The 26,452-nt window shown below is 38.1% G+C and overlaps 1 pseudogene; it reads right to left on the bottom strand.

Moving 5' to 3' along the window:
* LOC149213156 (polygalacturonate 4-alpha-galacturonosyltransferase-like) overlaps positions 1 to 26,452 on the bottom strand; it is a 139,789-nt pseudogene extending 113,337 nt beyond the window's left edge.

The raw sequence follows: 26,452 nt of genomic DNA, 5'->3' as shown, positions 1-26,452 counted from the left end.
GGTCACTCATTGAACATGCTCATGAAATTTGAGATCATTGGACATGGTTAACATGCTTTGGTTAACACAATATAGTATGGTGTGAGGGCCTTGCCTACAATGCAAGCTTTCTAACACCCTTTACAACAACATTGCTTCACAAAAGGCATTTGACATTGATTCATAATTTTTCCTTTCTATATGAGAAAGAAACTAAATGTTACTTCTCACTTATCCAAGATAATGCTCTTGATTACAAATTGAACAATGTATCATGGCATTACCTTTCTTTCTTTGTGTGAACTTGCTCAGTTAGCATCTAGATACCTTGTGAGACAAAACTCAATGTATGTATTGTATTTGGTATTGTGTCAATTATTCAATTTTTATGTCCTAATATTGTCTTAATGGCCTTCCAATGCATGGTCAGTCTTGAATTAAAATTTTGACATGGAAAATCCCAATTTTACAATTTTGGCAATCAGAGGGACAATGTTGGGACAATGTGTATCCATCTTGGTGGACAATGGGGGAAACAAAATTTTTATTGATGCATAGTTGGTGGAGTGTAGAGGCATTCATAGATTGATATATATCCTGAACAACGTGGGCGAGAGAGGATTCCCATGCTTCATCTCAGTTGTCTTCTTGATTGCTGGTTTGATATGTGGAGGATATGGTTGATGGTTTGATATTGAATTCAAAATCCTTCCTTGACCCTTTAGCCAAAGAGGTGTCTCCTAAAGTATCTCCAATAATATCCTATGAAGAGTCATAACATTTAACCTGGAATTATGGCCCAACATGATCATCTAATAATGAATTGAAATAGCACTAAACCCCAATTTAGGGATTGGGTGAATCATATGGTCGGACTATGCTAGTTGGAACCCTAAATAAATGACTTGAAAACCACTTGATTTTCTACCTTGATGTCATTCATCTCCCAAATTTCTTGTTGGATACACAAGTCCTAGAAAACATGACAAGGAAGATGAGAGGGAGTTGACAAGGACATTAGGTTGTCCTAAAACATCATAAAGTGCATCCACATGGATGAACATGGAATGGGAATTAAGGTCATAAAGTATACTAGAGTGTTAGACAAATAGGGTGCATCAAAATATTTTCGGAGTGTCCCAAAGGGAAATATACAATTCTTATCTCCTCTAAAATACAATATACATTTATTGTGGTGATAGTAACCACAAGATTCTTAGAACTAGTGGTATAGTGTTTGGTCATGAATGAATATGTGGAAAAGAAATCTAAAGCTTTTGACTCACTGGCATAAACTAGTTCATGGGGCCGAATAAAAATTTCAAGGGACATGTCAAGGATCTCTGGTAAAATGGGGTTAGTAGCCAAAGGATAGCTTTCAAATAATTTAAGGAGAGTAGGGAATATTTAGTTGAGGCCAACTCAAGAAACCATAAGCAAGAAAAGGGGGAAAGTATATAACAAATATGGTTAGAGTAGGCATCAAAATCACCATCCTTGAATGAAATGGTGGTTTACACAGGGCTCATGAGAGAATATGGAATGGAGGGTAGATTGGCATGGTCAGAAAATGAGAGAAGGGTTTTATCTACTAAAGGAATATGGGATGGAGGTTACGTCTAAGTTTAGGGAGGCCTTTAGCTTTTTTGACAAGGATGGAGGTGGATGTATCACAACAAAGGAGCTTGGGACAGTAATGCATTCTTTGGGTTGAACCCCTAATGTATATTGGAAGTGGTCCAAATGTTTTATATTCAGCAATCTAGTGCCAAATACAATAAACCACAAAAGAGTAGTTCTAATATGCCTGTAAATGGAATATACTAAATACACCATTCCAAATTGATTTTACTCTGGTGAATCAAAGAAATAGATGATTCTGGTCATCCATCACCTCCATACAGAGTAAACAACAACCAAGCCCACTCTATCCTTTATGACACAAATTGTCCCATGCCAGGATGAATCCGAAAAGATACATTTACTAATATTCTTAGGCAGAGCAAAAATATAAAGCCAATATACAGAGATGCTCTGAAGAACTGCTCAAACTAGAGTCAACTTGCCTCCTAGGGAGAGCCTCTTGTGTGCCCATGATAAAAGTATACAGTGGATTTTCTCTATAATTCAGCTCCAATCCTTAATTCCATAACAATTAGGTTGGAGCATAAATCTAAGATATTTAAAATCTGCATCCAATCTAATGGAGATAACACCAAAAATACGATAAATCTCTAGTACCAATGCATCATCTAGGTAAGAATAAATCATATGAGATTTAATATTATTCATAAGGAGTCCAAAGATCGATCAAAAGAGGTCAATCTACCAAATAGTAACACATCATCGAAAAAAAATCAAAGAACTGTGACTTGTCTACCTACACACATGCAGCCAAAATTACATTTAATCCATCTACCTCCACACCTGCAAACAAAATTACCGCCCTTGTGAATTTTGTGACTAATTCTTCAAAAATCCAGTATTTTATCCTCAACGTCTTCTTCTCGCAAAATTTTTCATAGATATTTTGAAGTAGGCATATTGTCTACTAAGAAATATTTTGTAATTTGCCTCAACCATCCTTGTAGAAATTATGGTGTAGAGTTGCAACTACTCATGAAGTTTTAATCAAAATCATACGACACAAGCCTACTCTACTACTCTCCGGAAGTTAATTCACAATTTAGAACCAAAATTTCATTCATGCAATAAGAAATAACACACATGCACACAAAATTTTTCCTACGGAAAACAATATGCTAAAAACCCCAATGTCTATTTGCACTAATATCATCAATAGAAATGTATCACAATTTATCTTCTCAACTGAGCACAACCTACAAGTGAATAACCTGTCTCTCTGCTCATTGAGAACCTCTAAGACAGACTTAGTAAATTTATACCTCTTCTTGAGCCCATATTTACTTGTGCAATTCCTTGAGAAATTAGGACCCTATTATTTAGGAATTTTTACAAAATGGATTGTGAAATTCCCAAGGTTGATCATCTGACTGTATGCAACACCTGTACACTCAAGGCTAGTCTACAGTTGATGTTACACTACCTTGGAATCTCCACCACAGCTGGGGAACTCGAATTCTCCATGCATTAGCTATTTTGGGTTGATTTATTAGTTAACTGGATGATCACTGAGTTTGACTGGTGTCCCACTTCACAATTGGCCTTCCACTAGTTCCTTAAGAAGTTGGAACTAGTTTAACTAAAAATAACTTGAGATAACTGACTTTGATTGCTACAAATTAACAATCATACATGCTTAATTGAACTATAACTACTTTAACTCGAATTTACTATGTAAACCAGGTGACACAAGCCATGTAACACAAGTTAACTGCGTCCAAGCTGTCTGTTGATGTGGAAATTCATTTTTTCTTAATTTAATCAAGCAAAAATCAAATTTCTTTCTACATTTTTTAAGACTCCCTCTCTGCAAGAAAGGGATTACCAACCACCCCTATCTTCCACCTAAGGAATTCGAACTTCCCTCTTGACAAATATTTTCTCAAAATGTTAACATCATACTCCTCTATCAGAATGAAGTGTAGCAACATCATCTGCCTCTAGACACAGTCTCGTAAATGGTGATATTGGATATCTATATGCTTGGATTGATCATGAAATATAAGATTCTCAGAGAGATTGATGCAACTTTGATTATCACAATTGGATCCATCATCTGACCAAATAGTCCAACAACTATCTTTCTCATCCATATTGCCTCACATGTTTCTTGACTTGCAGCCATGTATTATGCTTCTATCTAGCTGACCACCATAGATCTTTGCTTCTTTTCGTACCAAGAAACAACTACAAACCCAACACTAAAAATTACACGTGATGTACTCTTTCATTCTAATGGACTTCGTGCCCAAACTGCATCTGTGAAGCTGCACAACTTCACTCCCTCTGCTCGTCTATACCATAGCCGAAACTAGGTAGTACCTGTGAGGTACCGTAAAACATGCTTAGTTTCCTTCCAAAATAGTTTGTTTGACCTAACCATAGCGTGTCTTAGCGCATTGACTGCACATCACATATCTGGTCGTGTGTTCACAAGATACATGAGTGGACCCACTAGCTGTTGATAAATGGTAGCATCCACTTCACCTGAAGTGGCATCCTCCTTCCTCTAGTTATTTGTTAGAGATGTTTCCATGGGTTTACAACTCTCCAGCCATAATCTGTGCAGTATCTCATTTTCATACTTGCCTTGAGAGACAAATAATTACCCATCACCTTGTCATACTTCCAACCCATGAAAGTAGTGCATGAGACCCATGTCCTTCATTCAAAATTCCCTTACAAGGTCCTCCTTGCAAGATATGATCAACGTCTCATCACTAGTTAAAATAAAATTATCAACATATAGGACAATAATAATAAATTTACCTTCTATCTATACGTGATGAGGTTTACATCTGGTTCACTTATGGTAAAGCCCAAATCGGTGAAATAACTATTGATCTTGTTGTACCAAGCCTGAGGTGCTTTCTTGAGATCATACAATGCTCACTTGAGTTTTCACACATGATACCCTTGATCAAATGTCTCAAAACCTTTTTGTTAATCTATGTACACCTCCTCCTTAATAACCCCATTCAGAAATGTTGTTTTTACACCCATCTGGGGGATATTCCACCCCATCTGTGTAGCAAGACAAAGAATTGATCTAATGGATGAGTACCTTACTACCAAAGAAAATGCCTCCTTATAGTCAATTCCCTCAACTTCAGAGTACCCCTTGGCCACAAATCTGGCCTTATACTTCCCTATTCTTCTATTTCTTGCTTGCTTCACCTTGAAGATCCATCTCAGACCCACTATTGATTTATATGTTGTTCTTGGGATCTTTTTCCAAACATGGTTCTTTGTAATCGATTCATATTCCTCCACCATTGCATCAACACATACAAGTTTCTCTATTTCTTCTTCAAAATAGGATGGCTCAATCTCTATAAGCTCAGTCATAAGAGCCATGTCACCAGTGTACCTCTCAGGTGACCTCCTTTGCTTATGCATTTTGAAGGATATCCCAGATTCTCCCTCGCATCTTGCACAAGTCTATCAACTTCCTTAGTTCTTTTTCTTCCTTCTCTGGAGGTTTTTCTTTAGTGAAAGTCTCCACTCTCTGCTCCACAATTTGTGGTTGCTCTATAAGTTCTTTAGGTTCCCCTTTTTGAGCTAAAATCTCATCTTTTGGTGGCATCTTAAGCTCCCTCTCAAGAGAGCACCACATAGTATTCTCCTCATTAAAATTTACATCCCTTCACATAACTATCATTATGAATGATGGCAAGTACACATGTTAGTTGTGGGGAGTTTTTTTGTAACCCACAAATACCCCAAATTTTGCTATTGACTAAAGCTTCTTCCTTGATTCTTTGGAGACATGGTAGTAAACAGAGGCTCCAAAAATCTTGAAGTGTGACACATCCAGCTTTCTTCCTGAGAAAGCCTCCTCCGGTGTAATATCATACCAAGAATATGATGAGAACTTCAGTTCCGTAAAAAACTATTGCATTGCATGCCTCAACCCACAAATGCAGAGGTAGGCCTTGGTCATGCAACATCACCCTTGTTGCTCCCAAAATGCTATGGATATTTCTCTCAACCAGCCCAGCCTGATGTGGGTTGTGGGTTGTTGTCAACTCTCGTCGAATGCCTTCTTTCACACATAAATTTTTAAATTTGTTCAACACATACTCACCTCCATTATTGCTCCAAAGAGCCTTCACCTTGTTGTTGGTTTCTTTCTCAAACAGTGCCTTGAATTCTATGAACTTGGAGAATGTCCCATCTTTCTTCCGCATGAAGAGATCCAACATTCATGTGAGAAACCATCAATAAAAAGCACAAAATATTTGTGTCGGGTAGTGGAGGCTATAAAGAAAGGTCCACAGACATCAAAGTGGATCCTTTCTTGGACTGCATCCACTTTGTTGTCCCGATCATGAAATTCAGATTTTATGTACTTCCCCAAGGTACATCCTTTGCATACATCCTGCTAGTCAACTGCTCCTTTAGGGAGGCTAGTGGATATTTGTTGTATACTACTCGAGGTGACATGACGCAAATGGCCAAGGCTTATGTGCTAAAGTTCACCTACATCATGGCCCTGCACTTTCTCTTCCTTAGTTTTTAATGCAACACAATCTTCCACATCTAACTTATATATATTCTTCACACAAACCTCAATCTTCTTCACCTGTCTCGTGGCTATGTGTCTCAGGCCTACAAAAAACATGACATCCTTGAACCTGAGAGGGGAGCCTAACTCCCTCTGAAAGTTGATTGTACCAATAATAGTCATGTTGTACCTTCTGTCGTCCCTTAGCTTGATGTACATATGGAGATCTTTCTCCTCCAAGTCACTGAAAAGTCTCTACACCTTGTCATCTGGAACAATGCACCTGAGTCCTAGTACCACACGCTCCCCATCACTATGTTGGACATGCATGTGATAAGTGTAAAGTCAAGGTCGAACTATGAATCCAAGGCTTCACCCACTACTCCTCCTAAGGTCTTATCACTTGCCTCCTTCTGTGGGCACTTTGTGACATAGTGCTCGTATTCGTGACAATGGACGGATTTAATTTTTGACAAATATTTCTTCTTTCTCGCTTGGTTGGATTCTGGTTCGGTTTGAGATTTCTTCCCCTTTTCCCTTCTTTCCCTTTCCAACCAATGCAAATTTTTCTTCATCCTTACCCTTGGATAAGGTCCCATCTCCAGTATTCTGCCTAATTTCCTCTTGTACCAAATTCTACCATAAGTGTTCCCAATTCGGTAGTTTCTCCCTCTCGTTCAATTAATCTTGATAGGTATGCCAACTCTTTAGAAGGCCCAGAAGGGATATTCTTACCAAGTCATCCTTTGAAAGAGTAACACCAAATCCTACATGCTCATCATGAACTTGTGGGAACCTCCTCAGATATTGCAGGGTAAAGTCATTCTTCTACATCTTGATATTTCAAAGTTTATCCTTGAGCACAAACTTTTTGTGGTCACTACTATTCTAGAATAGATTTGTGAGTGCCTACCACGTTCCATAAGGATTTTCTTTCCCATGGAGATTGCTGACAATGTGGTCTCGTACTCCCTCCAATATTATTATCCACACCTTAGCTACAACTTTCTTCGACTGAGCAAGGTTTTGGGCATCAGATTCTACTGGTTTTGTAACATCTCTCTTGATGTATTCTAGCAATCAATTGTCATCGAATACCTCCTCCATGCAATCCTTGCAGTCAATGAAATTAGAGTTTCCTTCCAAGGAATACTCTAGCCTCAGCCCGTTGAAGGTGATATTTTCAGTTCTTAAGAGATCTTGCTACACTGAACTGCAAATTTGAACCCCCTTAGAAACAAATTTGAAATTCATGCTCTAATGTGAATCCTGCTATGATACGATGTAGAAATTATGGTGTAGATTTACAACTGATCATGAACATTTTTCAAAACCATAAGAATAGACCTACTCTACTACTCTACGAAAGTTAATTTACAATTTAGAAGAAAAAATTCAGACATCCAATAAGAAATAAAATACATGCACACAATATTTTTCATGGGGAAAGAAATCTTTTAATAACTCCAGTGCCTTCTTCCATCAGTCTTATGAATATAGATGTATTATAATTGATTTACTCAAATGTGCACAACCCGTAAGTGAATAACCTATCCCTCTACTCACTAAGAAGCTCAAACCCAAACTTTGTCAATTTCTACCTTTGCTTGAGCCCCTATTTCCTTGTGCAATTCCTTGAGAAATTAGGCCCCTATTATTTAGGTTTTTTCCAAAATGGATTGCACAATTGCTAAGGTAGATCATGTGACTGCATGCAACACATGTACGCTCAATACTAGTCTACAACTAATATTACACTGCCTTGGAATCTCCACCATAGCTGGGGAACTCGAGTTGTTTTCGTGCACTAGCAATTTTGGGATGATTGATCACTTAACTAGATGATCATTTCATTTGATAGAAGTCTCACTGCAAAACTAGCCTTCCACTAGTTCCTCCAATAGTTAGACCTAGTTTAACTGAAAAAAAATTGAGATAACTAACTTTGACTGCTACAAATTAGAAATCACACATGCTTAACTGAACTCTAACTCCTCCAACTCGAATTGATTGAGTAAAATGGGTGACAAAAACCATGTCGTACAAGCACTAATTGCATCCAAGTTGTCTACTGATGTGGAAATTCAAATTTTCTCAATTTAATCAAGGAAAAATCAAATTGAGAATTTCTTGCCACATTTTTCAACAATCCTTGAAGTGAATCTAATCCATGTTGCCAATCTAGCACAAAAATTTGCTAATAACAACAACCAATGTATATAAGTAGCGTTCAAAATAAATTAAATAGTAAAAAAACACATGTTAAAACACAACCGATGGAGACCCCAAAAAGTACTCCAAGTATGTTACCACCCATTAACGTTCTTCGAAAGTGCCTCCATCGCTCCTCTCACGATGCACACCTTTGCTTTTAGCCTCCATCGCCCTAAATCGCATTAGTTGTTGTCAACCTCCATCATTCTACTTCCAGAAGAAACCATCAATAGCATAAAGACGAACCCCTAATCCTTTACCTTTTTTACTAGTGCATCATATTGAAAATTTTAAGACAAAAGATTTATTTTGTCTTAAAATTCCCCTCCATGTAGTAGTCTAGAATGCAACGACATACTTTAGGAAATTGGTTCACTAAATTATTGCCTAAGCTAAAAGAAGATTTTAATATGTAAAAACCTATCCTATATTTTGCATTTTGATCAACCTAGTAATACATGACTAGGTGATCGTTTTTTGGGTGATAACAGATTATTACCCAACATAAGAGTTTGAGGAGCACATCATATGATGGAAATATGTCGTAGCTTCACTTTCGCAAAATGCCGAAGGGAAGTCATAGGGAGAGAGAGAGAGATCACTCAAGTAATAGGAAGGAGTGAAGTTGGAGGGGGTGAAACCTACTTGTGAGATAAAAGTTTCCTTTATTGATGAGTACATGATCTCAATAAGGCGAGGGAGATATACCCATACCTACGAGATAAATGAGTACAAATGATAATGGTGTGCCTAACAATCTAGGTCTGAGGTACATAGTACATGATACATGATATGCTGGCATCAATGGGGCAAAAAATGATACAATGAGATAATGATCCCCATATACATAATTTCCTCGAATAGAGTGGCCAGGATTGATACAATTAAGTATGTTGATTTGAGGACATGAGACATAATTCCCCCACGTTGGTGTGGTGAAGGGGGGGGGGGCGTTGGGGGGGAAGATCACATCAAAAGAAGCCCTGATGAATAGGAGAGGTATTTAAATATCTCAATGGACCATTTTAAATAGACGTTCATGTTGTGAGTTATGCAATTGGCAAAAGCAAAGGCATTCAAATAAAAATAACTTCTTTTGAAGCTAGATCATAATTTTCTGACATCTAGCTATGTGAGGGGCTACCTGAAGGGACATCTCCTCTTGAGGTCTAGAACATCTCACACACACCTCAGAAAATCTAAGAAAATCTGCTAGATCACTAAACCACCAAGTGTATGTGTCTTGATCATGTGATAATGAGTTGAATTTGAGCATGTGAGGAAAAACCAATTAAAAGGGAAATAATGATTCACTTTGCTTGATTAGAGGCACCAAGAAGGGATGAAAGATGAAACCAAGGTACACCATCCTCTAGACTACTCTCCTGGATTAAATGTGTTGATGTTAACAAAAGTAGGTCCACTAGAGTTTAGGCAGTTATGAATCCTCAAAAAAGGCACAAGGATCATAGTATTATGGCTAATAACGACTAACACTGGGGATGATAATCGGAAGATATGGGGACTCATGGAGTTATGATTTACCTTGTCAGAGCATAACATGCAAGGTTGACCTCGTAGTGACTGACATAATTCCTTAAGGGATGGTCAATTACTCAAACGGATGATTTTCAAAGGCACATGAGGATAGATGGAGGTCAAATATAAGAAAAGTGGGACGAATGCGACATGTAGATGGATAATATATTGTAACAGGACTCAATGGGACTTTGAACAGACTCCATAGATGTAGGGGTGACTCATATCTAATGCTTTGAAGAAAGGTGACTATATGATGCTTCCACATGGGAAAGGCCTGCAGCGCGCCATAATAGAATGAGTAAATAGTGATTACTTGTGATAGAAATCGACTCATAATTCTAAAAGTTCAAAGGAAAAGTGGTACGAGAGTACATGTGACTCATATTAAGCGATTTGATTTAATGCGCCAAAGTGAGACCTCATGAAAAAATGGCTTTGTGGTGAAGTTTCAAATTATGAGAAACATAGAGATCCATTATAGAGCTTGATGAGAGTATTCCAACAGTGTTGACGCTTTGTCAAACCGAGCTACCATTTAATCCTAATGGCCAACCAAAAAACTAGTGTTTTTCCTATAAAAGGGCTTCTTGCCCCCAATTCCAATTCAGTTGTACATTGATTTATTGGAGAATTTAGAGAAGAGTAAGAGGTACTAAATCATGGTGAGCTCGTAGCAGAGTCATTGGATTTCGAATCTATGACTTAGTAGGTGAACTTACTTGTCTAGAAATGGCCTTAATGCCTCTTGGAAGGATGGTTTCTCATGAGGAATTAAGGAAATAAGGTTGTCCATTTAATTTGTGAAAAAGAGAAATTATGTATGGAAAAGATACAAGTGAAAAGATGTTTATTTTTAGAATAGACAATATCTTGTATCTCTCTCTCATCACAATCCAAAAATCAATAAGGAATATCGTTTAAATTTAATGCATCGAGCTACATTTTTAAGACATAGTTAGGATTCTTAAGAAAATTACCCAAAAGGTAACACAATTCTTGTTACTGTTAGACCTATGCATTAGGGATTTCTCTAACATCCACTTGAGCAAGCATCTTTCCATGTGCTCAATATTCTAAATAAAAATAACATTATTTGTGGTGTTGATGAGTAATTTCTATTAAGTTTCTACCTTTATGGATCTTGGGGAATTCCTAAACATAAACTTCTTAGACTAAATAAGAAGCGATCGATTTGTAATATTCTTTTCTTTGTGGATATGGTTAAGGTGGATGGAATCTACCCATGGTATTTACCGTGGTAGTTGCCCATGGCATTGACCCATGGTATTTGCCTTCATTTTTCGAGTGAAAACAATAAAATAAAGTCTCTAGAGATTCAATGAAGCATATAAAAGGGGATACGAGCCTAACAATGTAATCATCGAGAGTTAGTTGTCTATTTTTATTTTGTTGAGAGCTTGTCAAGTCAAGTTCTAGTTGATTCCGAGGACGAAAACCCCATGGGAGTAATTTCTCTAGTGGATCCATCAAGGATCTAAGATTGTGCTTCAGCATCTTTAATTTCTCTGTTGATGGGAAGCCATACGTGCCAAGGCACGAGCTTTAGTAGTGCTTTTGTGGGCATTTAATTTCTTTTTTTTATTTATTTACATAAATAAGAGGCTACATTCTCAGATCTTTATTGTGTTTGGTGTTTTTACTGCATGAATTTTATTAGAACACCTACAATGCACCAGAAATGATTAAAATTTTGATGATTGGGAAACTACAGTGGTATCAGAGCTGTCATCCCGCCAGCTTGAGGGTTTTATTGGAAAATTCAAAATTATTTGCAGGGTTATTTGGAGGTTTCATGTAGGGAACTTTGGTGGAATTTATGTTCACCCTAGCCAGCATTCCCGTCTTCAATGGTATTTCGTATCATCCTAGTTGGTTCTATTTTTCAGTTGATTGGAAGGAGAATTTTCTGTATTATTTTGAGAGTTATTATTTTATTGCAAACAAAAGAGAAAACATTACTTTGCCAAATTTTTAGATTGGACCTAGGTCTGCTTTACCATATTTATCCATTCAAGTTTACGAGGTTGAGATCGAACCCCTATTAGATTTGAGGGTCTCTTTTCAATTGTATTGCAAGGCTGTGAGATTTGTTGTAGGAAGTTCTACCATCTTGACTATAATTTGATTACAGTTCTATAGAAATCCAACAGAAGAGGTCATCTCCTTCTAGTGGGTCAAACACCAAGGGTTCAAAGGCTAAATTATGAGCACAAGTATCATATCGGACTATATCTGTTTCATTTCAAGATCAATGGTATGAATATATTTTTGTAATCTATACTGGAAAGAGGCTAGATCATTTAAATCTGAGGAGACCCTACCTTTCGATTCAATTTTTAACTTGTTCATAAATCTAAAGTGTCTCCTTGAAATAATTGTGGATTGATTTCACTGGAGGTAAAAGAGGCCAAATTGCAAAGGTTGGAAGGTCGAGTTTCTAAACTTGATCCCAAGGAAGAATATAAATTGTTTAATCAAGCTCATCCTAGGATTAAGGTTGAACCCATAGCCAAATTTGGAGATTGATCACTTGGAGGCCACATTTCTTTTCCAAAGACTGACGGTTTCAAGGGTCCTTGCTCCATGCATTTTCCAGAATTTTTTCTCTTGTAGTGTTTTCTTCTCAAAGATGTATGAAAAGAACCCACTTAAGACTGTGGATGATAAACAGTATCAATAATATAAATGGCTGCTAAAAATTGTAGATCTGAAACAAATGATAGAAATAAAACCTACGAAAGTCCTAATCTATGCCACAATCATAGTTAAACAACAAAAAGAAATAGTAATAACTCAAATTATCCAATGGAAACTATATATACAAAGAATAGATTTTATTATAACACCTGTGAAGGGAGCAAATAAATGTTACCTGTCCCCCTCTATGGGATGGGTTCTTGGCTATCCTCAAACGTCTTCATCTCCTTTAGAGTCTCTCTTCTCTATAATGTGAAAACCCAATAAATAAAATGTTTGAGCTTAATGGGAACTCAAATGATAGAGAAATGGAGTGCATCAATGAAAATAATCAGAGTTACAGTAGTGAGTGCAACAATGAAAATAGTCAAAAGAGAATAATGAATGGAAAACCGTTCTATTTATAACAAAATATTGAGTTATCCTTGAATAATGAGCAATAATAAAATATTATTAACCCCATTCTTGGTATAACCACTTGGAATATTTTATTGTATTTGGTTAGGAGGGGAAAAATATTTAAACTTTTATTTAGAAATAATAAGTAAATAAATGATTTATTTATCATCTCAACAAATTGGTTAAGAAATAATGATTTACTTAATTATTTCCAAGGGATTTTTCAAATTTGACAAGGAATAATAATTGAACAATGGTTTATTAATTATTCCTAGAAGAAAATCAAATAAATAGTGATTTATTTAACTATTCTACATGACTTTAATTATAAATTACTTAACAAAGGTGGTTTATTAAGTAATTTTTCACAGTGAAAGAAATTTTACTATTGTAAAATTTGCTTTACATGGTGTGGTTCGATCCATCTAGTAAATTAGTCTAGATGATCAATATTTTGGTGATCACAGATTTCCCCCCAACGTATGAGTGTTAGGACAAAAACATATGACCAAACTGTGTTGTAAAGACACAATCACTACACAAAAAATTGGAGTGAGAGAGAGAGAGAGAGAGAGAGAGAGAGAGAGAGAGAGAGAGAGAGAGAGACCAATACAACTAAAGCAGGAGGATAGGGATAGAGGGGGCAAGACCAATGCAAGTCACCTTTTATGTTTTGGTACCAGACCTCAATGAGGCAGGGGAGGCATACATATACCCACCGAGATAACTTAGTACAAAAATAATGGTGTGCTGAGAAACATCAAACTGAGCAATGAAGTACATGCTGAATGGTACATGACATGCTGGCATAACTGAGTCAGAAAATAATACAATGTGTCCCATGTATATAGTGCACCTAGAAAAATATGATCCAGGATTGAATATAATATGAACTGATTAAATGAGATATAATGGCCCTTCCCTCAAAAAATGGGTTGGACGGAGGGTGTAACAACCGAGGAAGCCTTATTGAACAAGGAAGGGATCTGCAAAACTAAATGGATCATCCGAAGGAGATGTGCATGCTATGAACACTATGATTGGTAGGAACCGAACCCATTATATTTGCGGAACTGCATCTAAGGCAGTAGCATAATAGGAATGCATCTGATCATGTGGGGGGCTACCTGAAGGGCCACCCCCTCATGAGGTCTCAAACATCTCACACACACCTACGAACCACTAGTACAATTTGCTGCATCACTGGACCATCGAGTGTATGGATCATGAACATGAAACAACCAAGTCAAAGGGCAATAATGAGTCCCTCTACTCGATCCAAAGTACCAAACAAGAATGGAAGTTGGAACCAAGATACACTGCCCTCTAGGTCATTCTTATGGAATAAATGAGTTGATGTCGACAAAATAGGGCCCATGATAGGTGAGGCAATGAGGATCCTCAACTAAGGTATGAGGGAAAATAGTAATGTGACTGATGGACTGACACCAGGTATAATGAAAAATGAGGGATTGAGGGACAAATGGACGACTTCCCTTGTCAGAGCATAAAGTGCATGGTTGACCTGATAGCAACTAACTCAACTCTGGATGAGATGTGGACAGTATGGCTGGAGGCCAAAATGGGGAAGATGGGATGAACGGTATCAAAATATGGATGGAATACTTTGATATGATATAATGGGATACGAAACAGACTCCATGGATGCAAGGGTGACTCATTGCGGATGCTCTGAACAAGGGTGACTCGATGACACTGCCACACAGAATAGGCCCATTTGGGACCATGAAAAAATGAGTAAATTATGGTTACACATGATGAAAATTGACACGTGAGATGACAAGTTCCAAGGGAAGGTGGTCACCAAATTACAAGCGTCACATATGAAGAAATTAAAATTTGAGAGGTGACGAAGTGACCCTTCCTAGAAAAATCGCTTCCCAGTGAAGTTTCAAATCATCCAAAACTAAGAAAGGCTCATTATAGTACTCGATGAGAGATTTCCAATGATGTTGATGGTTCGTCAAGCTGAGCTACTGTTTGGTCAAAGTGGGCGATAGAAAAATTGTGGTCTTTTCTATGAAAGGACATTTTCCCTCCAATTGAAATTCATATTTTAAGTGAGTTGTGGTAAATTTGGAGAGGAGGAAAAGGCCCTGAATCTTGTGGAGATCATAGCAGACAAACTAGCCATCAGAATTAGGATCTGTGACTTTCAGGTAGGTGGCCTTACTCATCTCTTCAATTTCAGTTATTTATTCATGATTTTTGGCTCCTAGCAGCTCCCTGGGAGAACCTTGATTTTCTTCACGGTCTAATCACACTTTTTGTACCTAGAAGTGCAATTTGGATCACAGGAAACATGTGAAAACCCGCGAGATACACTTTCTGGGCATAAAACTGTGATTTGGGGCTAAGAAGAGGGGTGGTTTTCTTGCTTGGTGGGGGTTGTAGGTTGACTAGTGTAGACTAGTGTTTTCTTCTCTCAACTGACAAGACATGTGGTGTTTTGTAGGCATGGTAGAGCTAAAAGTCAACTGGTGTGAGTGAGACTTGGATACCCTCTGATCTGAGATTCAGATGGATCAGGCGGTTTGAAGGGCATTGGCTCGCTATGGGGTTCTCAAGTTGGTAGAGAACCCATTGATGAGGGCAGGTGAGCCCTTGCTATTGAGAATTGTGAGCTATTGGGATCTAGACCATGAGGTATTTGTCATGCAGGGGCACAATATTGAGCTCACATTACAGGATATTTATTTCTTCACCAGACTCCCTCCCCTTAGAGTGGTGGGGGATATCCATCTGGTGTTTCCTTGTGGGAGGAACATTACAAAGTTTGTGGAGCGCCATTGTCCACAGGATGTGCATGTCAAGGGCACGACTATCCCGATTGGTGATTTAGACTGGCTAGAGACACAGGTTGTTTCCACAACTGTGCTACGGGTCTTGGGCAGCCATGCATTCCACCACATCATTGGTTGGCAAATGATGTTGGTTGAGAGTGTTTTGGCTAGGACCTACTATGGGTGGGCTGAGAGGATGTTGTCATCAGTGGAATGATAGTCAAGTCTATGTAGGTGAAACATGACTATGTGTTTGGTACAGTACTGTGCACATTCTTCTTTGAGAAGATACCCACCATCCTTCCTCATGTATAGATCTGATATGGGGGCCCACAGGAGCCTAGGATCCGCCACTAGGGGCAGCTACTGTGGAGAGGAGGACGGGGAGTCGGACAGGTGTTCCAACCCACGTTTTTTGCACATTGGGATCAGATTCCCCTCTAGATTGACGATTATCCTTATAACAAGATGAACTATCAGGGAGATCCTAACTTGCCACTTTCGCTCAGGCAAGCATGGGGACCAAACGATAATTGTTATGTTGTTATTTTTATGGTGCATTTCATATTTTTATCACATGTATATGGTATTGAGTGTAAGATATGTGCTATGCAGACATAGCACTAGTAAAATCCGCAAGAAATGTAGGACGAGCCACAGTGCTTGTGGCTGCAGATTGGGGAACATCGTCATCTTGTCAGGGTCCAGAGGATAGTGTGCTACTCATTTATCTACACCGTAGATATGGGGTACTCTTGACCAGAGTTTCTGAGTGCAGATGGCATGAGCTAGACGACTAATACATATATGAGTGTAATGGCCTTCCCTTAGAGTGGCGAGGTATCATCCGACGCATGGTGATGGCTAGTCATGCAGTATGTGTTCTATGTGCAGGTGGGGCGGAGCCTTTGGTGCGTGATCCTTCTGATAGTGAATAGATATGGGGACATGTGGGTCCCTTTGATTTTGATTTTTGTAACATGTTATGGGCATGTCAATGTATTTAGAGCTATGGGCTCCGAACACTTATATGATACATAATATGATTATGCATTTTTATATGACGATGATGGTTCACCATGTGTTCTGTTTATGGTTGTCTTCTATGGTATACATGTGACAAATTCAAATCTAGAATGTTATTTGCAATGGTATCTACATAGTTATTTTGGGCTCTAGGAACTTGACTAAAAGTAATGGTTTCAAATTCATGTACCAACTGCTTAACACACAAATATTCTCTAAATATGACTTGGTTATGCACATGATACACACCATTCAATTGCATGACAAGTAGCAAGGAATATAAATGAACATGAAGATGAAGGATGTGATGAGAAAGGGAATCGACTAACAAACCTATCACTGCATCATATTCGGCCTGGTTTTTGGTGGGAGATCCAATGCACATGTCGTTCGAAAGGACTATTGTATGCAAGGGGGTAGAAATTGCCAAGGCTGTCGAGGCTATATTCCTGGAGAAGCGACTTGCACCATCAACATGACCGATATATGGTGTTGACAATGGATCCATCTGAAAGGTGCAAAAGATGACATATGAGATGATGCATCCTACCTAACTTCATGACAGAAATAAAGACATGCAAATCAAAGAGATAAGCTATGAGAAAAATTTCTTTAGGTAGATTGCATTGGGATTATAAGGAAGGAAATGGCCTTTAGAATCCTCCAAAACATATTCCCCCTTGCCTAAGTGCAAGGGTAATTAGGTGTAGACATAGCTTCCATGATGTGCTCATCAAAATACAAGATGAGCGGATGAGAGGAATATTGACTACATCATGCGGCGTGGTACCTAGTGCATCAACCTAAGAAAGAAAGTTCACATATGCATCATATGGAATGGTAGATAACGAGATAGTAGATGAAGGATCTGTGTATGTTGAGACCTAGGATTCTGTCGAAAGAGGTTGAATAGAAGCGCGCTCAGGAACTCAATGATGACGATAGGTAAAGGATATGCCCCGTGGTGTCTGTCATCTCGACATCTAGGGAAGGGATCACGATGGTGGGACCAGATTACCCCTATTCCAGTTTACTATTGGTACAAAAATCCACAGGAAGAGGAGAAGGTGATCCATTATGAGTGGTATCGTATTCGAGAAGTGCCTTAAGGAAATCACAAAATTTGTTTAGATGAGGGCAATAATGGGAGTAGTCACTATGATGATCACACAGGGCACAAGGGTGATTTTCGCGTAACGTTCTGAGTTTCTTGGGTGGACCCGGTAAGTTAACATGGACTTTTGGGATATTTGACTCAGGGAACATTTCATGAACCAAAGGTTTGAGATGACGAAGCTGAGCACAATTATTGGTCGCGTGCCCCACAACTTTACACAAAGCGCACGAAGGTGACGACTTTGGGGCCTTGGGGACTAGAGGAGGTTGGGGAGCCTTGTCCTTAGGTTCTTTCCTCTTAGCTTTTACCCCCTATCAGAATGCTTTCACAACAAGAGTAGGTTTCTCTTGAGGTTGTGATGGAATTAAATTAGTGGTAGGGGCCGTAGGGACAAGTTGAACCAGGGTCAGAGCATGATAAGGTCTTAGCTGACCATGAAGAATGTTTGCAGGGGGATCAATGTACCATACGGGGATCCCTAAAGTCATGTTAGGAAGGACCAACAAAGCCATGACAGTGACATAAAATATTGCAGGAGGGGGAAATAAGAAAGGTGTCTGGCCTGCAAGGTAATGTCTCGGCAGAACAACAACTGGATGGTTCAGACCTAGAGGAGCAGTTCCTGGGGGAAGATAGGAGAAGCACCCACAAATGGAGGAGGTCTTGGGGAGTGGATCTGGATGGCTCAGATGGGATGGTAACCGCATGGTGTGGAGGATATCGTTGTGGATCAAATGTAGCAGACTGCTTGAGGACAACTTGTGACGCTGAAAGATTTAGGCTCTAAGAAGAGAGGGCGAGGACCATGGAAAGAACCCAACAATGCAGAATCTTTATAGACTCTCGGTGAAACACCACTAAGAGGAGTTGAAGACTTCTTACCTAACACTGATGAGATAATGGACTTGGGGGACGTCACATATGTTAGATCATAGTAAGTCAACTGATCTATGATAACGATCTTCCCTTCATGGGGGAAGCACATCTTGCGGGAAACTGTAGATGTGACAGCTGACATGGCATATGTGTAACTACGACCCAAGAGAATGTTGTAATCTAAAAGGGAATCAATAACCTCAATATCTGCATGGATAGTCTTACCTGCAAGGGTCAATAGATAGTTGCGATACATGCTAAGAGACTAGGAGGAGTGTCTGTCCCAAGCATGCAAAGTGATGGTGGAGGGGGACAACTCAGGTGACTAAAGTTTTTTCCAAATGGTAGTGGACATCACACAGGTGGATGCACCATCGTCAGTAATGCATCGGGAGATGATGACATTATGGACTCACACTAGTACCTAGAAAGTAATGGAACAAGGCAATGGGGGATGTTCTGATGTATCAACTAGTAAGACAATCAAATGATCGTCATAACGATCTACTATGACCAAAGAAGTTATTATATCTTTCTTTTGAGATGGGCATGAATGGAGTACATCCAACGTCGACATGGCGGTAGGTGATTGCACCAAGTCATCTACTATACTGTATGTATGGGAAACTCGGTTAGAAGTTGTGTTATGGCATAATGTTCCCTTTGGGATCTTGGGAATTGCCTCAGCTTTAGGTTGAGGGATCTGTAATGGGACATTTGATGTCGTAAGAGGCTTAGTAGAAGCCTTGGCTTTGTACTCAATGGCGGATGAAGTTGATGGCTTATCATATTGACGCGATCGAGTTTGCAAGTTGATATCGGAGGGATTAACCTCATCAAATCTCATCATGAGGATTTGGTAGTCACCAGGACTAGAAGGTTGGGGAGGGTGGGCTGCTTAACCTGGGTAAGGTTGAGAAGAAACAAATCCTTGTTGAGGGAAAGGATTTGTAAGCACTGTCGGTTGAGATGGTGCAGGATTCTGAGGCAATTGTTGGCCTCTAGAAGCTGCTTGAGCTTCCCACATTTGCCACATCTGGGGTAAGATAGGACACTCATGTGTATAATGGCCATGTACACCACAACATGCACAAGGCTTATTGATACGAATAGCCTTGTTTTGCTTGGGTTGGGTTCCCTGTTGGTGGTTGTTGGTGTTAGGCTGGTTCCCCTAGGATTCAGTAGGTTGATTACCTTGATTACCTTGGTTACCCTTGTTACCCTTGTTACCCTTCCCCTTACTATTTTTCTTCAAATTTTGGGGATTGGTTGCACTCTGCTCTGCAAACACCTGACCCTAAGGGGGCAGTTGCTGCAGGGGTTAAGGATGCATGGGAGGCTATGGTGTTAATGCTTGAGGGTCTGGAGTGCTCGATTGTTCATAAGGATGAGCAATGGTTTGGTAGATTGGTTGGGGCTCTGAAACCATGTTGCTAGTAGGAGGGGCATAAGTGTTGGAGGAACTGGTGTCCCCGTGTGGATGGCCATAACTTTGCTAAGTATATGGGGAAGGATGTGAAAGGGTTCCAATGATACCATCAGCAACTTGAGATTCCCCCCGTGTATTGGAACCTCCAGGACGGGAAAGGTTTGGAATGACGGTATAGACAGAACCGAATTGCACATAAAATAGGTCATATCTCAGAGCAGTTCGGAGAGCTTCTTCCTCAGTCTGAGGAAAATGGGACACAGCATCTTTTCCAATGGGTGCTAAAAGTCTCCTAAGAAACTAGTCTAGATAGACACAGTCTTCGAAGTGCGGGGAACGACATGTGCTCCTCCTTCTACACCACTCTTGAACATGGTCGGAAAGGTGAGTGGCAGAGGACTGATGAAATGAGGTCAATATCTTTTTACCAGTGTCGTATCAGAGAGGTAGCTAGAAATATGAGAGGAACAATTTAGCAAGCGTCATGAAAATGGAATGAAATGTGGCAGGCTATTCTACATACCATTTTGTAGTGTCTCTAGTGAGTGTGCATTGGAACAGCCGAAAACGAATGAAGTCATTGGTAATGGAGTTGGATGAACACCACATGTGGAAGGAGAAAACATGATCAATAGAATACTCTCCAGAATTACCCTCAAACTTTGGGATATTTGAGGGAAGCTTTGTCGGCATAGCATGCCAACCAAAATTGTGGTGTATTGGGTTGTTTATCAACTAGCTAAAATCCAGGAGACTTAAGCCAGCCATAAAAGGGAGTATGGGAGTTTTCTAAACTGTTCATGAGATTGCTCCTCTAGATGTGATCACTAGTGTAGAACTGGAGCCAACACTAGGTTGGGTTCCTACACCAGCTGTGGGTCCAAACATGGTGACAATATGTGGTGAAGGAGGCTTGGAATCAGATGAACTAGGAGAAGAGTCAGTATGGGGACTCAGAGGGCTATGAACTTGAACCCAGTGGGGAGGAGTAATATGCTCGAGTGGAAAATGGAGATGAAGCTATAAGAGTCTCTGTGAAAATCGCCTTGGTGTCGCAATGGTGGTAAGACACATGTGACATGAAAATGGTGAAGGGAGATCAATAATATGACTTTGTCTCAATGAAGGGAGATAAATTTATTATGTTCAGTCTTGGCTTGGGGGTGTAAACCAACTGCCCTTCACTTAAGGTGTGATTATGTGTGCGAGTGTATTTATTAATTAAGCCTAGATCGTGTTTGTAAAAAAGAAAAAATATTGTTGAAAGTACACTAAAATTAACAATAGTAAATGAATAGCAAAACCATTAACTAAACCCCACCTAAACTAAATTTGCAAACACTATGCTGGTTGGTGGTGAAATCGACTGAAAACACACTAAAAAGTTGAAGGGATCTAATTTTCAGTGTGACTAGGATGAAATTACACTAGACTGCTGGGAAAAGGTGCAGCAACAACAAAAAACCTGAGAGGAAGATCGCTACAAAATTATAGGGAGATGGGTGTTAATCCTAGGGAAACCGATGGGACCCTAAGCCGAATGACCAAACAAGGTTTAATATGAAACCATGGATGGAAACAACCAATATTTGGAGATCTGAAAGAAAAGGGTACAGATCTAGAAAATATGGCTAAACGTGCTAGAGAAACTCAAACTTCTTACTCAGCTAAACTCCTCCTATAAAGGTGGAAGCGTACCAAAAGCCCTAAGGGGATAAATTCCTCTTTGATGAGTAAATCAGAGTAGATCAAGGCCTAAGTAGGATGAGACATAGGTGAAACAACCCAACACATAGCTCTCGACAAAACCCAGAAACAGATCTGATAAAAACCCAGAAACCCTAAAATCATAGGTAGTAACCTATTTTTAGGGGGGATGGTAGTTTTTGGGGTGAAATATGCACTCTAGACTCGAGATCGCACTTTTTGGGCTTAAAAGTGTGATTTCTGATCCTTGATTCCCGGTTGGAAAATCTCAGAAAAAACTACCGTCTCTGTCGCAGCTCGTTCCTGTGACTTGCGGAAAAGACCAAAAAACTTGCAGAAGTTAGAAATTTGACATATCTAGGGTTCGAAAGCTAGTAAATAACATTAAGAGTCTGAAAAAATAAGAAACCCTAACCTGAAAACTAAAGGTCACCCAAGTTTCTGGATCTGAAGTAAAAAACCAATGGAGTTGCCAATTTTCTTGTAGTGCTTTCGTCTCAAAGATGTACGAAAAGAGCCAAATATTCTATTTACTTATAAATAGAAGAAGATGGACGTTGGAATAGTGTAATTCTGATTTATGTATGAGCAAAACCGACCTGCGTGGTTACTTTGTTTTAATTAATTTATGGTCAGGTCGTGATATCTCCTAATAAGTAGTTAATTGAATAATTAATTAAATAAACAAATTAAATAAAATATTATCAATCAAAATTAAATTTAATGTATATATTCATTTAAATGTATCTAATTAAATTTAAGGGTATCTATTGTTACATATTTATAGATATTTATGTGATATCTTGCTTCATATTTCTTCAGTGCATTACATACAATTAAATATTTCTTCAGTGTAGTATAAGCACAAATATGCCATGGTTCATGATTTCGCTTTCTTTTTGGTATACAAAAAGGCGTCATAGATTTCTTTTCTTTTGGTTTTGGTTAAGTGCATTATTATTGCATGGTAGGTATGGGAAAGAATAAATGGAGTGCAAGATTATTGGTTTATCTAGGACTGACTATGTGTTGATATACAGTTAGTTTACACTACTACATAAAGGAGGGTTTTAAGACAATATTTGAGACAATTTTTGGGTAAATTGTCTTAACTTAAGACAAAAAAAAATTGTGTATTATCTTAAATATTGTCTTTAAGCGGGTGTCTCAAAAATTATTGTCTTAAAGATTATTGTCTTAAAAAATAGTGTCTTAAATATTATTGCCTTAAAAAATATTGTCTTAAAGTATATTGTTTTAAAGATTATTGTCTTAAAAAATATTGTCTCTATAAAGAGAGTATATAAGACAACCATTATTGTCTCTTAGGAGACAATTTCATTTTTGTCTCACTAGAGACTATTTCATTTTTCTCTCTCTAAAGACAACACTTGGATTAGAGACGCTATGTCTTTAATACTAGCTATTGTCTCTCTAGAGACGATAAAAAAATTATTTAAAGATCACTTTTGTCTCTTTAGAGACAATACAAAACAATGAATCCAAAAATATCTCACCATTGAAATAAATTGATATAAAAAAACATTTAATTAAAAATGAACTACAAAATCATTGATTAATTCATGTTACCTCCTAAAGAAAACGCTCCTCCATTGAGCTAGCACACTTAAAAAAATTATGTGAAGAGTTATGCCAATCCTTAAAATTACATTTATAGTCATTGATTTTAAATTAAAGAAAAAATTTAAAAGATAAAAATTAAAAACTATGAACAAACCCAACACCAAACCAAGTGAAGAGTTAAAAATTACATTTATAGTCGTTGATTTCAAATTAAAGAAAAAAGATAAAAATTAAAAACTATGAACAAACTCAAACACCAAATCCAAACAGCTTGTGGAAGCTCTGAAATTTGTGACGAAGGCACTGGTGTCTTTTCACACCCTTTTGTTTATGTACAGGGATCTAAGGTGGGATAACGTGATGAAGAACATTGAATTAGATGAGTGATTTATAATAGATTTTGAGGATGCCATTGGTGCACCTCAGGTTTACCCTCATAATCTTAGTGGCTTGAACCATGCTCCCGAGATGTCTAGGGGTTTTCATGGGGTTAAAGTTGATGTGTGGAGTACTGGACACCTTATCAAGACAAGTGGGATGAATGTGTCTGAGCTGTTGAGGAATTTACAGATTAGATGCTTGGAACAAGACCGAGATCAGAGGCCTTCCACTGTAGATTGCTACCATCACCTTCTTCAGTTACAGTCTTCCCTGCCTAATTACTGAGATTAGACATTGCCAACCATGGTCAATTCTCAGTCCCATGTATCCCATTATTACTATTCATAGGATCCAGAATCACATGATTATTGAATGTTGTATTATCAGAAAATTTGATATATCTAACAAATAACTTGTTTCAAATTGTACACAAGGAAGACACCCCTTCCTAGAATGCCATTAGTTCACAATGGTAATCTCATGTAAATAGGATGCAATGTTCATAACATTAAGCTGTGTATCATAGCCTTGACACTCGATTCTAATGGAAATAATCATATTTCCATGTTGTTCCCTAATAGGGAGATTTTTAAAAATGGGTGTTCTGATTTTTAGCTTTGATATAATTCGATTTTTAATTCGATGAACTGCATGCTTATTCTATTCAAATAGAAATGATGTGTTTCACAGTTTCATGTATGCCACGCTAGAGAAATTGAGACAACAACTCTCTCCCTTTTTTTCATTCAAATAAATTATATATAAAGAAATCTTTATCTTTTATCGTTTATGTTGAAGGGCAGATGATATTTAATGCTCAGTGTATCAAACAGTATTGAATGTTAAAGACCCTATAGTGAAAGGAAAAGCACAAAAAATAATTGAGGACTCAATCGTCCATAATACCCAAGTGAAATTTACTCATGTAGAAGGCCCCACTCAGTTGGACATCATATAATAACTAAAAAAAAATATTAACCTGAATGACTTGAATACAAACATCCCATGTAAGACTAGTGATAGAACAACCCAGAGTGCACCAAGACATTTTCAATTCATTTGGAGACTAATTTCTGTATTCTCATGAAAGAAATAAAGTTTTACGATTGGCCCCCAGTTCTAACATTCAACATAACTGGATATGAATAGCCAAAAGAGAGTAGCTCAATGCACCCTTTAAAATTTTCACTTTGTTTTCCATTTTTCTCCATTATATCATATAGAAATGTTATGCTCAATTGAAAAAATGATTCATCACCACCACCATAGCAAAATCTCACTGTTTCAACCCACTCCAAATTTATTTCATCAACTATATAGGTTTACACACACATGCATCTTATGATAGAAGAGAAAAAGGCTCTGCTAGGTACTGGAAACTTTAGATTCACTCTCAGAGAGAAAAAGTAGAAGGAAAAAATAAAATCTAGAGCTGCAACATCGCTATATAAGTGGGGAAAGGGAAAACAAAAGTGATACAATGAATCTGGTTTTTCCTCAATTGGATGAAACTATGAAATTACAAATATGTAATGTAGGAATACTCTGATTATCATCTAGAATCCAACTTAAACTCTATCCACTAATTCCTCCAAGAACACTTTCCAGCAACTAATAAAAAAATGAATGTAAGAATAAGCCAACTGTCAACAACCATATAGGTAATGTAGTTCTACCCTTCCCTAAGGGCAGGTGCCGAATAGAACCGAATAGAATTGTGAACTTTTACCATTAAGTCCAGCAACCTTGTTAGATCCTTTGGGGGCAGTGACTAGGCTGAGAGTACCCCAGGTGACCAGGCCACTATGACCTTATCATAAACCTGTAGACTGTAATTGAGACTAAAAGGGATTTAGGAGTGTGGCATACTACATTGAGAGAGCCTCAGGTCACCGGGTGATTATGAACCTAATTGTAAACAGGCAGACTGTAACTGATCAAGAATTTTCGCATAAAATATTATATTTGTTGAACCCTGAGCTTTACCAACTCATGCCAAAACAATAAATGGATATGGCAAAAAAACTGGAATAACAAATTTGAGTATGTTCTAGTTTCAATTTTTCCTTCAAATAAATTGCCCGACACTATTGGAAAAACAATATATTTAAACCAGTCAAAATGTCCATATCCAAAAGACTGAAAGAATATGAAGATGAAGTGTGGGTTTACTGAAAAAAACCGCTCTTTTCCTCAAACCCACTCTTAAGCATTGTAACAAATCATTCTCAAGCAGCCCACGAACAAGAAAAAATTCAATCAATCCACAGATGCACCAATAAATCAAAAAAATAATACATAGAGAAACGAATGGGAAAAATGTTTTAAAAAAAGATAAGAAAAAAACCAATTTAAAAATAAATAAATAAATAAAATAAAATATCCCCAAAAAGCAGTTTTCAGAGTGCATGAGAACTTACCCTCTCAAGCTCATCCTGGATTTCCTGCAGCTTTTCAATGGAGAGAACAAGCTCACCGTCTATGTGCTCTTCCTCTTCCCCTTTTGATCTCTTGGACTTGTCCAT

Source organism: Pinus tabuliformis, chromosome 1_1 (assembly GCF_031772625.1).
Source record: "Pinus tabuliformis cultivar Carrire ecotype Pingquan chromosome 1_1, CPIR1, whole genome shotgun sequence".
Classification (NCBI taxonomy): domain Eukaryota; kingdom Viridiplantae; phylum Streptophyta; class Pinopsida; order Pinales; family Pinaceae; genus Pinus; species Pinus tabuliformis.
The sequence above is the reverse complement of the archived record's forward strand: the minus strand, read 5'-3'. Positions and strand labels throughout refer to the sequence as shown.